The sequence below is a fragment of the Macaca thibetana genome, chromosome 10 (genome assembly GCF_024542745.1).
Source record: "Macaca thibetana thibetana isolate TM-01 chromosome 10, ASM2454274v1, whole genome shotgun sequence".
NCBI lineage: Eukaryota > Metazoa > Chordata > Mammalia > Primates > Cercopithecidae > Macaca > Macaca thibetana.
Genome location: NC_065587.1, coordinates 33,216,019 through 33,231,999, shown reverse-complemented (window position 1 = coordinate 33,231,999; position 15,981 = coordinate 33,216,019). Strand labels below are relative to the sequence as shown.

At 49.3% G+C, this 15,981-nt stretch overlaps 2 protein-coding genes across 12 annotated transcripts in view; one reads left to right on the top strand and one right to left on the bottom strand.

Moving 5' to 3' along the window:
• The window catches only part of DGCR6 (DiGeorge syndrome critical region gene 6), a 341,424-nt gene that overhangs the window by 60,115 nt on the left and 265,328 nt on the right, over positions 1–15,981 (top strand). The gene's annotated exons all lie outside the window — the stretch shown is intronic.
• MICAL3 (microtubule associated monooxygenase, calponin and LIM domain containing 3) overlaps positions 1–15,981 on the bottom strand; it is a 232,758-nt gene that overhangs the window by 205,071 nt on the left and 11,706 nt on the right. For 6 of the 11 annotated variants that reach the window (XM_050746012.1, XM_050746011.1, XM_050746015.1 and 3 more), the window contains exon 1: positions 5,100–5,215. The exons of 1 other annotated variant lie outside the window; for it this stretch is intronic. The gene's annotated coding sequence lies outside the window, so the exon portion shown is untranslated. Of the gene's footprint in view, positions 1–5,099; positions 5,216–15,981 lie in introns of those variants that run through there. 4 more of the 11 variants (XM_050746018.1, XM_050746019.1, XM_050746020.1 and 1 more) reach the window with 2 other exon arrangements.

Here is a 15,981-nt window from a genome sequence, read left to right as displayed (position 1 = left end):
CAAAAAATTTTTTAAATTAGCCAGGCTTGGTGGTGCACGCCTGTAGTCTCAGCTACTCAGGCAGTCAAGGTTGCAGTGAACCATGATCGCACCACTGCACTCCAGCATAGGCGCCAGAGTGAAATGCTATCTCAATTAAAAAAAAAAAAATGCAACCAACTGCAGGGTTTGGGGTGACAGTTTCCTGGTCATTCCTCCCAGTTTCTTGATAGCGGTGCCTTTATAGCTAGAGATGACTAAAGCCCACCCCCAAGAAAACAGCAAGTCATGTACTACTGAGGCCCATGGGGGCAGAATGCTGTTCTCCCCACCGGAGCAACCCAAGCACTTGAGTGTCTGACACCACCCATCACCCCCCAACTCCATGGAATCAGAGTTGAAATCTGAAGAGTGGGACCAAAGATGACAGAGTGCGTGGCTGGAGAGAAGGGGAAGTCCACAGAGTTTAGGTAAATTTCTGAACCACATTCCCACCATGCCCACAATGTACTGCATTAAAGTACATTAGAAGCTAAAGACCAAAAAGGAATCAGATTTCCAACTCTGCCACCTAAAGTAGAACCCGAGAACCTTATTTACTGCACAGATTTTAGCACAAGTGCCTCCAGTTTCACAATTTCACCAGCAGCTTAAGCAAAATGGCCTGGACACTAAAGATGGTCTCTGGGTGTGAGTATCACTAATTTCCTCTGTCCACAAACCACTTTGATTCTCTTTGATTCTCTGATTCTCTCTGTCCCTAATCTCCCATCTAGTTTTTTGTTTGTTTGTCTGTTTTTGAGACAGTCTTGTTTTGTCACCAGGTTGGAGTGCTGGAGTGCAGTGGTGTGATCTCGGCTCACTACAACCTCGGTCTCCTGAGCTCAGGCAATCCTCCCACCTCAGCCTCCAGAATAGCTGGGATCACAGGTGCACACCACCATGCCCAGCTAATTTTCGTACTTTTTGTAGAGATAGGGTTTAGCTATGTTGCCCAGGCTGCTCTCAAACTACTGGCCTCAAGCAATCTGCCCACCTCATCTTCCCAAATTGTTGGGATTACAGGCATGAGCCACTGCGCCGGCCCATCTGGTCTTATTAAATACTTCATTCTCTGCAAATGCAGATGTTTTCTCAGTTCTGATTATTTTTTCTAAAGTAATGACCCTCCACCTGGCTAGACGAATGCTTCTAGCAAAGGAAAAGACCAGGGTGTGAAAACTGTACTGCAATAGAACATAACATAAAGCTCCGTCCAACCCCCACTACCCATCAGATCTGAGGTGGTGGCAGCAGCAGGCATCAGGGCTCTCAGGCTTGCCCATTAGTCATCCCTAAGGCCCATTAGCACACGGGTTAGGAGGAGCACACACTCTGGAATCAGAAAGTCCAGGATTGAGCCCAGTCTTCTCAAGGCTTTGTCACTCACTATCACTCCATTGACTTAGGACCTCACAAAACCTTGTCATGTGCAAAACTGGGGATAGTAAGTTCTACCTTGAATGTTGTTGTGAGGAATAAACGAGGTAATGTCTACGCAGCACCTAACACAGATTCCTGCAGATAAACACTCAATAAATGTTAACTATCATCCACTATCTAGTCATCAGAAAAGCACAATGATCTGGGATCTTTAACTTCTTCCGCTTCCAAAAAAAAGAAAGAAAAGAAAAAAGAAAAAGATGTGTGGATTTTTCTCCCCCTAAAGGTACCAGTGAAGTGAAACTTAAGAAGGAAAACCTGGGCCGGGCGCAGTGGCTCATGCCTGTAATCTCAGCACTTTGGGAGGCCGAGGCGGGCGGATCACCTGAGGTCAGGAGTTCAAGACCAGCCTGACCAACATGGTGAAACCCTATCTCTACTAAAAATACAAAAAATTAGCCGGGTGTGGTGGCAGGTGCCTGTAGTCCCAGCTACTTGGGAGGCTGAGGCAGGGGAATCGCTTGAACCCAGGAGGCGGAGTGCACGAGCCAAGATCGCGCCACTGCACTCCAGCCTGGGCAACAACAGAGCAAGAGACTCTGTCTCAAAAAAAAAAAAAAAAAAAGGAAGAAAAATCCAATTCAAATCCCACTTCAGGGACTAACTCGTTTGCAACTTAAAGCAAATCATGTCACCTCCATTTCTTTGCCTATAAAATGGGAATAATAGACCCTACTAAACTTTGACGACCTCAGAGATGAGTAAGAATCAATTAGATTAACAGGTCACGAAAAAGTTTTCACTTCCTCAAATAAACAGCAACAAGTAGTAAATCCAGAGCATCATAATAATAATAATTTTATATATATATATATATATATATTTTTTTTTTTTTTTTTTTGAGATGAAGTCTCACTCTGTAGCCCAGGCTGGAGAGCAGTGGCATGATCTCAGCTCACTGCAACTTCCACCTCCCGATTCCTGGTTAAGCAGTTCTGCCTCAGCCTCCCCAGTAGCTGGGGTTACAGGCACGCAACATCACGGCCAGCTAATTTTTGTATTTTTAGTAGAAACGGGGTTTCACTATGTTGGCCAGGCTAGTCTTGAACTCCTGACCTTGTGATACGCCCGCCTCAGCTTCCAAAAGTGCTGGGATTACAGGCGTGAGCCACTGCGCTGGGCCAAGAGCATAATTATTATTAAAATGCCAGGTCCCATAATATCATGGAACAAAAATAAGTCAGTGATGACTCTTACTTTTTCTAGAACATTAGGTTTGATGGCCCTTTGGTCTGTTCACATGAAATCTGCTACAAGCTGGAGGAGGCAAATGGCTGCTCCCAGCAGATCCCAGTTCAGAGGCACGGCCCAGCAAAGCTAGCACTCTGCCAATGGTCAGGCTTCGACCATCCTGGGCCACTTCTCAGATGCCAGTGCCAGGAGATATTAGGTGATTCATCTGGTTCCACCTGGACATGTGAAACCAACGACAACCAAAATCCTCACCTGCAGGACTACTCCACAGACACAGGAAAGGGTCCACTTTGACCCTCTGCTCTTCTGTACTGAATGGTGCACCACTCTTCCAAGGCATGTGCCATCCTTCCTTTAAAGCGCAACGCATGATCCAGGAGGAAGAGCTCAATTTTTCCTTATTTTTACTTCTAGGTCCAAGACGTGAGTTTCATTTTTAATCTACCACGGAAATGTCTGAAGAGCTGGGAGTTTGAGTGGGAGGAGGAATGGGGGGCACCTCAACTCCCTAATTTAAAAACAGGCATGCAACCAAAACTGCATCCGATTTCATCATCCCCAGGTCTCTCAAACCCAAGGAAGAGAGGAAAAATGACCTTGTTGAACATCTGCTATGTGCCAAGGACTGTGCTAAGTTCATCACGCACATTATTTCCAAAGCCCATTTTCTCTTCCACACCTAGTAACACCATGGAATAACCATCACGGAACAGGATCATCCCAGGTCGGGGGGGGGGGGGGAAGAATCACAATATGCAGTCAAGCTTAAGACGTTTCAAATGTTAGCGTCGTAAACACAAATAAACAGCCTTGACGAGGAACTAGATCTAAGTTCCGAAACATCCTTTACAGGAGGAACACCCAAACCATGTCTTTCCTCTAACTATACAATTGGCTCATGCTATTGAATACACTATCAAAAAGACTTATAACTTTTAAAGCCTGGAGCACAAGAAGAACTCACTATAGGACTCGAACAATCTGGGGCCGGGTTTCTGACCTGAGAAGTACATCTGGCAATCACATACGGAATGAACGGCATCCCCTGAGAGGGCTGCAGAGAGGTGCTCACGGGAGAAGGCAACCACAGTGAACTGGCCTGTGCGCGGCCAGGGAACCAGAAGGCGGAGCTTTCCCTCAGGCGGCAGCGACTGTAGGAAGATGTCTTTCTCAGCTTAGAACCTAGTTCATCCTCATCCCTGGGGTACAACGACTGTCTATGGAGCAAAGTGTCAGATGGGGCCAAATACACATTGGTGGCCCGATATTCAAATGTCATCCTCTCCATGCACATCCCACTAAAAACAAGCTTAGGGAAAAGGCAAACAAACAAAAGCTGTCCACCTGTCCACAGTTGACCTTCATTCCTCTGCATCAACCCGTTTCACATAAATCACAGTTAACATCTGCACTAAACACCATTAAAAGAACACAAATGTGGTTTGAACTCTTGGACATACTTTCTCTGTATTCAGAGTCAGGAAAATCAGCCAAGATATGGGGCTGGTCCCCGCCCCTTAACGGGATGCGGCACAGAGGCCTTGCCTGAGGGGCCTGCCAGACCCCTTCTTCCCCGCTAATCACTGAGCACGTGGGGTGGCGGCTCACCAGTGCCCCATGCCAGGCGGAGGCTCTGGCTGCAGCTGGCTTTCTGCTAGGCCAGGCAAGCCCGGCTCCGTGTAGGGCTCCTCAAGGTGGTTTTTAAGTTGGGAATTTCCAATGTGCCCCGGAGACCTCCAAGAGTGCGGTCCCCTCGGAAGGCAGCTAGGGAAGGGGTGTCACTGAGACCAGAGGCGCAGGCGGCTGCCATTGCCCGGCCGCACCCACCGCCCCCACAAATCGAAAGGCGCGCCAGGGTCCTCTCAGCCCCCTACCTGCCAGGGTCGCAGGAGCCCACCCTTGGCACACGCCAGCGCCAGGCCGGGGCAGCGGGACGGGGAGGCCCCGGGGGCCGGGTCGCGGAGGAAGGACCCGACGGAGCCTCGGCCCCGAGCCTGCGGACTCCAGTAAACACAGAGACCTCCCCCGCCCCAAAAATCCCCCCATCCAGCGCCGGGCTAAGCCCCCTCCCTCCGCCTCACGCCTGACGCGGCAGCGTCCCCGTGGTTCCCCGCGTCTGCTGCCCGGGAACTCGGGACCCGCCGGCGCAACTGGCCGCGCATCCTCCGGCGGGAGGCGACCACACGGGAACGCGGGGCGGGGGCTTCCTCGCGGCCCGCCGGCCGGGCGCAGGGCTACAAGCGCCGCCGGAAGGAGGCGCCCGCGCCGCGGCGGGTCCCGGCCTCAGCGCTGCCCCGGCGGGAGGCTCGGCGCGCGTCAGCTCGCGGGGCCACCCGCTCCAGAGTCGCCTGCCGGGGCCAGCCCGGGGCCCGAGACCCCGAGCTCGGGCGCGAGCACGATGCGGCTCCCCGGGGGCAGTTGGAGTCCCGAATCCCCGTCCTTACCTCTGCCTCATGCTGCGGTGTCCCTCAGCGCCGGCGTCACCGTGGTCGCGCAGTGCTGCCCTGTCCCGCAGCCCCGGCGTCCGGCGCGGTAAGCAGCAGCCGGAGCAGCGGCGCAGCCGGGGGATGGGCGGGCACATGGAAGGGCGGGGGTTGCGGCCCTCGGGCCGGACCACAGGACCCCAGCCTCGGGGGCGAGAGATCTCGGCGCACCTCGAAAACTGGCACGCGGCCCCCGTCTTGAGGGACCCCGTTGCTAACTGCACGCTCGGCCTTGCCAGAATCTCACGGGATATGTGCAAAAGGAAAAGAAATAAGCTGTCGCCACGCCCTTCGTCCTCTCCGTCCCCCCGCAGGGTCCATATGGTACATTCCTCAAAGCCCAACGGGAGACGGGAAAGACGTGATTGGTTGGGAATCTTGGAAGGGGCGAGAAGCCACATGAAGTGGCCAATGGAGAAACCCGGTGGGCATATCAAAGCCTGCCAGCGGAGAGAAGACAGGATGTATTTAAAGGGGACTTGTCGGCCGGGCGTGGTGGCTCACGCCTGTAATCCCAACACTTTGGGGAGCCTGCAGCGGGCGGATGACTTGAGAGGTCAAGAGTTCAAGACCAGACTGGCCAACGTGATGAAACCCTGTCTGTACTGAAAATACAAAAATTAGACGGGCGCGGTTGCACGGGCCTGTAGTCCCAGCTACTCTGGAGGCTGAGGCAGGAGAATCACTTGAACCAGGGAGGCAGAGGTTGCAGTGAGCCGAGATGGTGCCACTGCACTCCAACCTGGGCAACAGAACAAGACTCCATCTAAATAAAAAAAAAATAATAATAAAGGAGACTTGTTTGTTGCTCTTAGCTGCCACAAAGTGAAACTAGAATTTTCATTCTGACACTGTACAGATGGGAAGCAAAGAGGTTAGGGGAAATTTCATATTTTTGGAGGAGGGCGCTAAGAGAAAATACAGAGCAGAGGCCAGGTGCGGTGGCTCACACCTGTAATCCCAGCACTTTGGGAGGCCGAGGCGGGTGAATCACAAGGTCAGGAGTTTGAGGCCAGCCTGACCAACGTGGTGAAACCCCATCTCTACTAAAAATACAAAAATAGCCAGGCATGGTGGCACGCGCCTGTAATCTCAACTTCTTAGGAGGCTGAGGCAGGAGAATCACTTGAACCCAGGAGGCAGAGGTTGAACTGAGCGCAGATCGTGCCACTGCACTCCAGCCTGGACAACAGAGCGAGACTCTGTCTAAAAAACTAAAAGAAAAAGAAAATATAGAGCGAATTGAACCAAATATATCTGTATGACCTTGAGCAGGTAAGTCCAACCCTCGGCCTCAGTTTCATCATCTGGTCCAGTAAGGATACTGGACTGCACTTGGTGTCTCACAGCCTTCACTCACTTCATGTGGGATCCTATCATCCTTTGCACGGGAATAGCAATACCTGCAAATATTCTTCAACTTTGGGCACAATCCACCATCTTAAAGAACTTTAAGCCCGGCGCGGTGGCTCACGCCTGTAATCCCAGCACTTTGGGAGGCCGAGGCAGGCAGATCACGAGGTCAGGAGATCGAGACCATTCTGGCTAGCACGGTGAAACCCCATCTCTTCTAAAAATACAAAAACAAAATCAGCCAGGCGTAGTGGCGGGCGCCTGTGGTCCCAGGTACTCGGGTGGCTGAGGCAGGAGAATGGCGTGAACCCGGGAGGCAGAGCTTGCAGTGAGCCAAGAGCATGCCACTGTACTCCAGCCTGGGTGACAGAGCGAGACCCTGTCTCAAAAAAAAAAGAACTTTAGTTGAAAGTGGATAGACTCTCTGACACCTACTTTCAGCGACAGTATCTACCCCACCTTTGGTAAAGGCGAAGCCAGTCTGCTTTCCGGGCCCCTCATCTCTTAGAGAAGAATATTCTTGTTATATGTGGAGCCCACCTCCAAGTAGTTCATAATTTCTACTTCTCCAAGAGGCACCCCTTTCTCTTCCTTCTCCCTTCCTTCTCATAATCAGAGCTTCGATTAATAATTCATCCACCCAATGAGCTATCCACAATTCCTGCCTTCAGCAACAAACCCCACTGCTCACCCCTCCGAGAGCTGCCAAAGTGCTTGTCCCTAACTCAGTCTGTGACACGCCATTCAACCACACATGGCCAATTGTGCTTTCAAGCTCACTACAAGCCAAACTTCAGACTTTCTAACCATTCCTTGGGGCCTGCTTGGTTTTAGAGTTTTACACCAGCCTGCTAGGTTTACAGTTTGGCTACCAAGCTTCAGCTCCACCTTCTTTATTTCAGAACTTTTCAACTTCCCACAACTTCCCAACAGCTGGTCACCCCACCCCCACTCAACCAGCTTCCAAATCATGTAGGGTGTCTGGGATGCCCTTCCTTTTTTTTTTTTTTTTTTTGGATGGAGTCTCACTCTGATGCCCAGGCTGGAGTGCAGTGGTGCAGCTCGGCTCACTGCAAGCTCCGCCTCCCAGGTTCACACCATTCTCCTGCCTCAGCCTCCTGAGTAGCTGGGACTACAGGCGCCCACCACTACGCCTGGCTAATTTTTTCTGTTTTAGTAGAGATGGGATTTCACCGTGTTAGCCAGGGTGGTCTCAATCTCCTGACCTCATGATCTGCCCACCTCAGCCTCCCAAAGTGCTGGGATTACAGGCATGAACTACCGCGCCTGGCCTTCCTTTTTTTTTTTTTTTTTTTTGACATGGAGCCTCACTCTGTTGCCAGTCTGGAGTGCAGTGGCGCGATCTCAGCTCACTGAAACCTCCGCCTCCTGGGTTCAAGTGATTCTCCTGCCTCAGCCTCCCGAGTAGCTGGGACTACAGACATCCACCTCCACACCCAGCTAATTTTTGTATTTTAGTAGAGACAGGGTTTCACCATGTTGGCCAGGATGGTCTCGATCTCTTGACCTCATGATCTGCCTGCCTCGGCCTCCCAAGGTGCTGGGATTACAGGCATGAGTCACTGCGCCCAGCCCCTGGGATACGCTTTCTAATAGCTCCAGATAACTAATCTTCCAACTATAATCGAAAGAGTTCCAGAAAGTGCATTCCTCCATGAAGCCTTCCAGATTGATTACCAGAAGCTGCTAGCTTACAGAGCTCCCATTTCTACTCTGTGCCCTGCCATAACCCAACTGTCCATGCTCTCTGCCCCAATATACATTTCTTGTTTTTTCTTTTTCTTTTGAGACTGAGTTTCGCTCTTGTTGCCCAGGCTGGAGTGCAATGGCATGATCTCGGCTCACCGCAACCTCCGCCTCCTGGGTTCAAGCGATTCTCCTGCCTCAGCCGCCTGAGTAGCTGGAATTATAGGCATGCGCCACTAGACCCACCTAATTTTGTATTTTTAGTAGAGACAGGGGGTTTCTCCATGTTGGTCAGGCTGGTCTCGAACTCCCGACCTCAGGTAGATCTGCCCACCTTGGCCTCCCAAAGTGCTGGGATTATAGGCGGGAGCCACCACGCCCGGCCAATATACATTTCTTATTGACAAATTTCCCTGTCTCCCTGCTGGCTGCAGCAGCAGCAGCCACAGCTTACATTTATTAAGTGCTCACTATGTGCTAGGTACTGTTGGGAAGTGTTTGCCTGCATTATTTCATTTCACCCTCATATCAACTCTGTGATGTTCCATTATTATTCCCATTAGTACCGTTTCGCCCTCCTGAGGAAAACATGAGAGCTTAGTGAAACTGATCTGCCCGAGTGCACACAGAGGTCTGACATTTAGTGTCCCCCACCATAACTCCACAACGCAATACTGTCTTGAGTTTCTTGAGAATCTACTGCATGCCAGATGAAAGATAATTTCATATATTTACTTATTCATTTTTAATTTTTTTTTTTTTTTTTTTTTTGAGACAGGGTCACACTCTGTCACCCAGGCTAGAGTATAGTGGCACAATCTCAGCTCACTGCAACCTCTGCCTCCTGAGTTTAAGTGATTCTTGTGCCTCAGCCTCCTGAGTAGCTGAGATTACAGGCTTGTGCCACCACGCCTGGCTATTTTTTGTATTTTTAGTAGAGATATCTTTAGTAGAGACTATCTTGGCCAGGCTGGTCTCGAACTCCTGACCTCAGGTGATCCACCTGCCTCAGCCTCCTAAAGTGCTGGGATTACAGGTATAAGCCACTGCACCAGGCCTCATACATTTATATTACGTTTACATTTATTTCTATACCTACAATATCATTTCAGTCTCGAAACAGTCATGTGAGGAGAGTTGGTAGGAGTCTATTCACAGATGAGGAAGGAAACTGCAGCTCAGAGAGCATGACCGTTTGGCTAAGGTAGCAAGGCTGGTAAGTAACTGAGCCTGGCTTTCCACACTGCATTCTTTCCACTGCAATTCCTGCTCCCTGCATGAACACAACCTTTTTGCATGTAACAACCAGAGAGGAAACAAATACAAAATAGCAAAACCGAAGCTGCAGGGTTTAGGGAGTGTGGTACAAGGAGCGCCCCCAGGGGTCAGAAAACAAGCCAAAGAAGACTTCGGTGAAGGGGGAGAATCACTGTGGACTTCTTTATACTGGTTTGTTGTTTATATTCTGCCCGTGAGACTGTCTCGGATACATCTGGCAAATTCAATAGCAAACGGCCACAAAACTGCCCCGTAGCACTGGAGTGCTGGTGGCTAGAATTAGCTCCGTGTCAATGAAGAAGGAACTTCTGTGTGCAATGCTGCTGCCGACCAGTTTGGGAAAGTTCTCAGGGGCTGTTTAGCAAACTATCCTGCTCCGCTGGCAGTTTTAACACTCCCCTGCAAATACAGGCTGGGCTCATTATTTCTTCTTTTTCAACTGTTGACATCCTCACAGGGTTGGAGAGCCTAGCAAAATTGTGTGGGAGCAGCAAACTTTTAATATGGATTAAGCAGCCTGAACAAGGTAATTCTGAGGCCAATACTTCTGAGTTGTTCTTTGCCAGGTCCAGCCATAGTCAATCAAGTTAATTCTCACTCCCATAGCGCGCTCTTTTCTCATCCCCAGAGAGCTCTAAAATGTCTGCTTATCTGAGTGCTTTCTTTATGCATTCAAACATTTATTGGGCACCCACTACAAGCAAAGAACTGGCAGGTTGTGTGGGTTATCCTGACGGATCGCACATGAAGTGTGTACTTAGTGCATGGGGTGATTAAATGTCAGACCCCCTTCCATAAGGAAGGAATCTGCCTGAGCCCCTCAGAGAGTGCAAGTGGATCCCATCCACAGCTAAATGTAGGTGCTCATGTTGGAAAGTCCACCCCTCTAGTAGGAGAAGGAGCACTGGGTTGAGAAATGGCCCTGGGTTGGGGAGATGGGCAGTGTCCTGGGGAGGTGGAGGGTGCCCAGAAATAACTGGACACATCACAAACAACAGGGAGAATCATCTAATTCAATCCACAATGGAGCCGGTAGAAGATTTGTGGAGTACGCTGTCTTGTTTTCAATTTAAAAAATATTTTCTGGGCGGTGCACAGTGGCTCACGCCTGTAATCCAGCACTTTGGGAGGCCAAGGCAGGCAGATCACTTGAGGTCAGGAGTTCAAGACCAGCCTGACCAACATGGAGAAAACCCATCTCTACTAAAATTACAAAATTAGCCGGGCGTGGTGGCGCATGCCTGTAATCCCAGCTACTTGGGAGGCTGAGGCAGGAGAATCGCTTGAATCTGGGAAACGGTGGTTGCAGTGAGCCGAGATTGTGCCATTTCCCTCTAGCCTCGGCAACAAGAGTGAAACTCCATCTCAAAGAAAGGAAAAAAAAAATTCTGATTTCTTTTTTTTTTCTTTTTTTTTGAGACAGAGTCTCGCTGCGCCACCCAGGCTGGAGTGCAGTGGCGCAATCTCGGCTTACCGCAACCACCATCTCCTGGGTTCAAGCGATTCTCCCATCTCAGCCTCCCAAGTAGCTGGAATTACAGCTGGTCAGGAGTTTGAGACCAGCCTGACCAACATGGAGAAACCCCATCTCTACTAAAAATACAAAATTAGCCGGGCATGGCGGCGCATGCCTGTAACCCCAGCTACTTAGGAGGCTGAGGCAGGAGAATCATTTGAACCCAGGAAGCCAAGGTTGCAGTGATCAGAGACTGTGCCATTGCAGTCCAGCCTGGGCAAAAAGAGCAAAAATCCGTCTCAAAAAAAAAAAAAAAAAAAAAAACATGGTCAATAGAAGCTCAGTCCCTCCCTTCCAAGCATTCCAAATAACACACCCATGACTGCCACCAGTTCAGTTTATCAGGCCCCCCAAGGGTATTCAGCTTTAGGCAATCTCCAGGGAAATCCCAAGCCATGTGTAGCCTAATGGCTCCCAGGATGCCTGGACTGGCTCCAAAGCCCATCCCATCTATCCGTTGGATAAGAGAGTCAAGAAGGAAGAACACAGTGGTTTAGAACAAATGTGATTCCTGGGCTGCATTCACAGTCATGTGGACCTACTGAAGACATGAAAGGCTCAATGTTCTTACCCCTCTTCTATACTAAGGGACTGGTTTGGAACCTACCCAGTGTTCTGGAGAAAAGCTAGGGAGATCCATGGATTGGGATGTCCTAGAGCTGGAAGACACCATCCTAGGTTCTGGGGTTTATTTCTAGGCTAATATCTTATAGTGAGGTTTAAGAAAATTATATATCTTTTACTTTTTAACTAATTCCAGACTGATTTGCATGTTTTCACCCTGCCAGGAAGTAGGAAATTAAGATTGGGCGTGGTAGCTCCACTCGTAGTCCCAGCATTTTGGGAGGCCAAGGTGGGAGGATCACTTGAGCTGAGGAGTTTGAGGCTGCAGTGAGCACCACTACACTCCAGCCTTGGTGACACAGCAAGAGGCTGTCTCTACAAAAAAAGGAAATTAAAATGCAATTTGACAAAGTTGCAAATCTACTTCTGCATCAATTTCTCACAATACAATGGCTAAAAATTGGGTGGTTTTTCCCCTAACTGATTGCCATATGTATGTTCAGCAGTAACCAGAAATTCTATGTAGTGAAAACAGACAAAACCAAGATGGGAATAGGCAGAAGAAATCTCTAGTTACTAAAGCACTGCAAAATAAAGTCTGCAATTGCACATCACAAACATCCCCAAAACAGGGATTTCTAGAGTCCTTCTGTAACTCGCAGGAGGACTCCTTCCCTAAGCGATTTCGGGCTGGATTCTTGAAAGTCTCTGGGAAACACAGCAAATTTTATAAACAGAGTTTTTCTGGACTTATATTCTCGTATGCACTACATCCAAGAAAAACTTATAAATATATATATTATATATATAAATATATATTAAAATACACACACACATTCTGTGGGACTTGATTCTTTGAACACTGACCTTAGGGCTCTGTGCTCTGCACTAGACAGGAATAAGTGCTATACCTCTGCAGAACTAAAACAAGTAAACTTGCCCTTGTCATTGGTTCCTTTTACAGTGAGGAGGGGAAGCCTTTCTAGTCCTGCCTTCCTCCACTGCTCAGACACGTTGCTGTTAAAGATAAAAACAGCAGGCTAAACATAGTGGCTCACGCCTGTAATCCCAGAATTTTGGGAGGCCGAGGCAGGAGGATCAGTTGAAGCCAGGAGTTCAAGACCAGCCTGGGCAACAAAGCAAGACCCTGTCTATAAAAAACACAAAACTTATCTGGGCCTGGTGGTGCACACCTGTAGTCCCAGATACTCAGGAGGCTGAGGCAGGAGGATCGCCTGAGCCCAGGAGGTGGAGGCTGCAGTGAGCTATGATGATGCCGCTGCTGCAATCTAGTCTGGGTAACAGAGTGGGACCCTGTCTTTAAAAATAAAAATAAAAAATAAAATTAAAACATTGGCTTCAAAATTACATGTGGTCAAATTCAGCCCAGTTGGGTTCTATCTGAATATGACTTATTTTACACAGCTCTGTTTTCAATTGTAAAAGAGAAAACGACAGAGGGAAAGGACTGAGGGAAGGGAAGGGAGGGAAGGGAGGGGAGGGAAGGAAGCGGGGAGAAAGCATACGATACTTCCCATTTAGGAAGTGGAATAGTGGTAGAAGATGCCCTGATAAAGCCTCAGAATGGAACTAATGAGCTTGAAACCGCCAGTATACACATCGGCATTTTCAGATTTCAGAGAAGACGCACCTGAGGGGAGGAGCCTCTTGTAGGGAAGGGAAAGATGTCAAGCCTTCCTTTGTCCTGTGCACAGGACAGACTCCAAATCCTTCTCTTCACTCGCATTTGAGATCATGTGAACTCCTGTTTGATTTAAGCGTCTGATTATTTTTCTTTCATTCATCCCTTGGTGTCTGTGATGGGCAAGGCACTTGTCTGGTTGCTGGGAGCTGTACCAAGGACAATTAGACATAGGGTCTGACCTTAAGGAGCTAACAATAGTGCAGGGAAAGTGAGACTTGGGTAGAGAGAGTCTTTGTCAGGTGGAAAGTGCTGTCTCAGACTGAGAAGGCTTCTATCTAAGAGAGCAGGGAACGTTCCATGGAGGAGCGGGTATTTGAGAGGTCACTCAAAAGAATGGTAGGATTTCATGGGGAGATGAAAAAGGTATTCTGAGAGGTGAGCTTCCTTTTTTCTTATCTCAGCTCCCACTGGCAGAAAAGGAGCAGAGTTCCTTCCACCTTGAGCCAGGGTTTTTCAGGCAAAGCACCTCACTGCCGGGAGGTGGAGGCTTGGAGGGTTAGAAAGAAGGAGAATTGAGATGGATAAATACTAACATGTTCACAGCCAGGTGAATAGAGGGATGGGTGAGGAGTTGGGTGTTTTGATATTATCTTCTTTTTGCTTATTTGTACTTTTTCATTTGGGAAGAGAATGGAGCACGGAACATACTCTAATATGGGGAAAAAATAAACACAATTTTAAAACAGCAGCCCCCCTCCCCCGGCAACCAAAAGAAAAAAACAAGCAGGAAGAAAAGAAAAGCGATTGAGAAGAACATGCATATCTCTTTGAGACTGAATGTCTCCTCTGTGCTCTGGCAGCCTCAGCGATCACAGGCCTGCACTGCTGCTTTTGGCCCTGCTTGGAAACCCCCATGTGAGCACCAGCAATTGCAGCTCGGCCTCCAGGGAGTGTATCACAGCACAATCATTGATTTTCATAATCAATGCTGTCATTGACAAGTAGGCAGAGAGATAAATGCTCTAAAATCGTCTAGGCCCCTTGGGCCAGATGTTCCCGGCCTCATCAAGAAGAGAAGTTGGCTGGGCACAGTGGCTCACGCCTGTAATCCCAGCACTTTGGGAGGCTGAGGCAGGTGGATCACCTGAGGTCAAGAGTTCAAGACCAGCCTGACCAACATGGTGAAATCCCATCTCTACTAAAAAATACAAAACTAGCCGGGCATGGTGGCACATGCCTGTAATCCCAGCTACTCAGGAGGCTGAGGCAGGAGAATGGCTTGAACCCAGGAGGTGGAGGTTGCAGTGAGCTGAGATCAAGTCATTGCACTCCAGCCTGGGCAACAACAGTGAGACTCCATCTAAAAAAAAATAAAATAATGGCCAGGCGCAGTGGCTCACGCCTGTAATCCCAGCATTTTGGGAGGCCGAGGCGGGCAGATCACGAGGTCAGGAGATCGAAACCATCCTGGCTAACATGGTGAAACCCCATCTCTACTAAATATACAAAAAAAAAAATTAGCCGGGCGAGATGGCGGGTGCCTGTAGTCCCAGCTACTCAGGAGGCTGAGGCAGGAGAAAGGCGTGGACCCGGGAGGCGGAGCTTGCAGTGAGCCGAGATAGTGCCACTGCACTCCAGCCTGGGTGACACAGCGAGACTCCGTCTCAAAAAAATAATAATAATAAAATAAATAAAATAATTTTAAAAAAATTATAAAAAGAACTTACAGCAGGGTCTGGTGGCTCACACCTGTAATCCTAGCACTTTGAAAGGTCAAGGTGGGTGGATCACCTGAGGTCAGGAGTTCAAGACCAGCCTGGGCAACAGGGCAAAACCCCGTCTCTACTAAACATACAAAAATTAGCCGGGTATGGTGGCAGGAGCCTATAATCCCAGCTTCTCAGGAGGCTGAGGCAGAAGAATCACTTGAACCCGGGAGACGGAGGTTGCAGTGAGCAGAGATTATGCCACTGCATCAATCCTGGGCAACAGAGCAAGACTCTTTCAAAAAAAATAAATAAATAAGAAGACAGGTTACTTTTTATTTCCTGAAAAGTTTGACTTCCTGACAATGAAAGCCCTAAGGAGCTAGTGGCAGAAGATAGCTGGCAGTCATCGGTGGGGCAAAGGCAGAGGTACCACTGCTGACTCTACTGGGCCTCAGGCCTCAGGCCTCAGCCCTCATGGGGAGGGACCCTCTTTCAAACTTTTGGAGGGGTAAGGGAGGGCCAGGCAGAGCTGAGACCAAGACGATGGCGGTGGGCGGGGGGCCTGAAGTTCTATCATCTAATTGGGCTTCTTCACCAGTGCATCGCCCATAAGTGCCATATTGATTCCCTCAGCTCCCAGCGCTGCCAGAAAGGTCTGGGGTGGCCAGAGCCTCCCAGCCAGTCTCCTCCTGCAGGAGCACCTTGTCAGTTTACCTCAGATATTCGCTGCTCAAATACCATCTTCTGTGTGTATCACAACATGACACGCCTACAAAGAATGCTGAGCTAGGATTTCTAGATGCACTGTTACATGGTGATTTACTGGTCTGGAACTGCTGCCTCGCAGGAGGTCATGTGAAAACACCACCAGCAAAACCAAGCATTTATGGAGCCACTCCCTTATGCCAGGTCCTGGGCTGGGACGTCTGACTGCGTCAGCTCCACGGTGGATAACTGTGGCTTTTGCCTGCCTGGCATTCAGACCCCCCTGCTTGGTAACAGTGCCTACATCTTAGCTTCTATTGTGGAAACTACCTTTCCCCCACTGCATGCAGGCCCGGTGGGCATGGG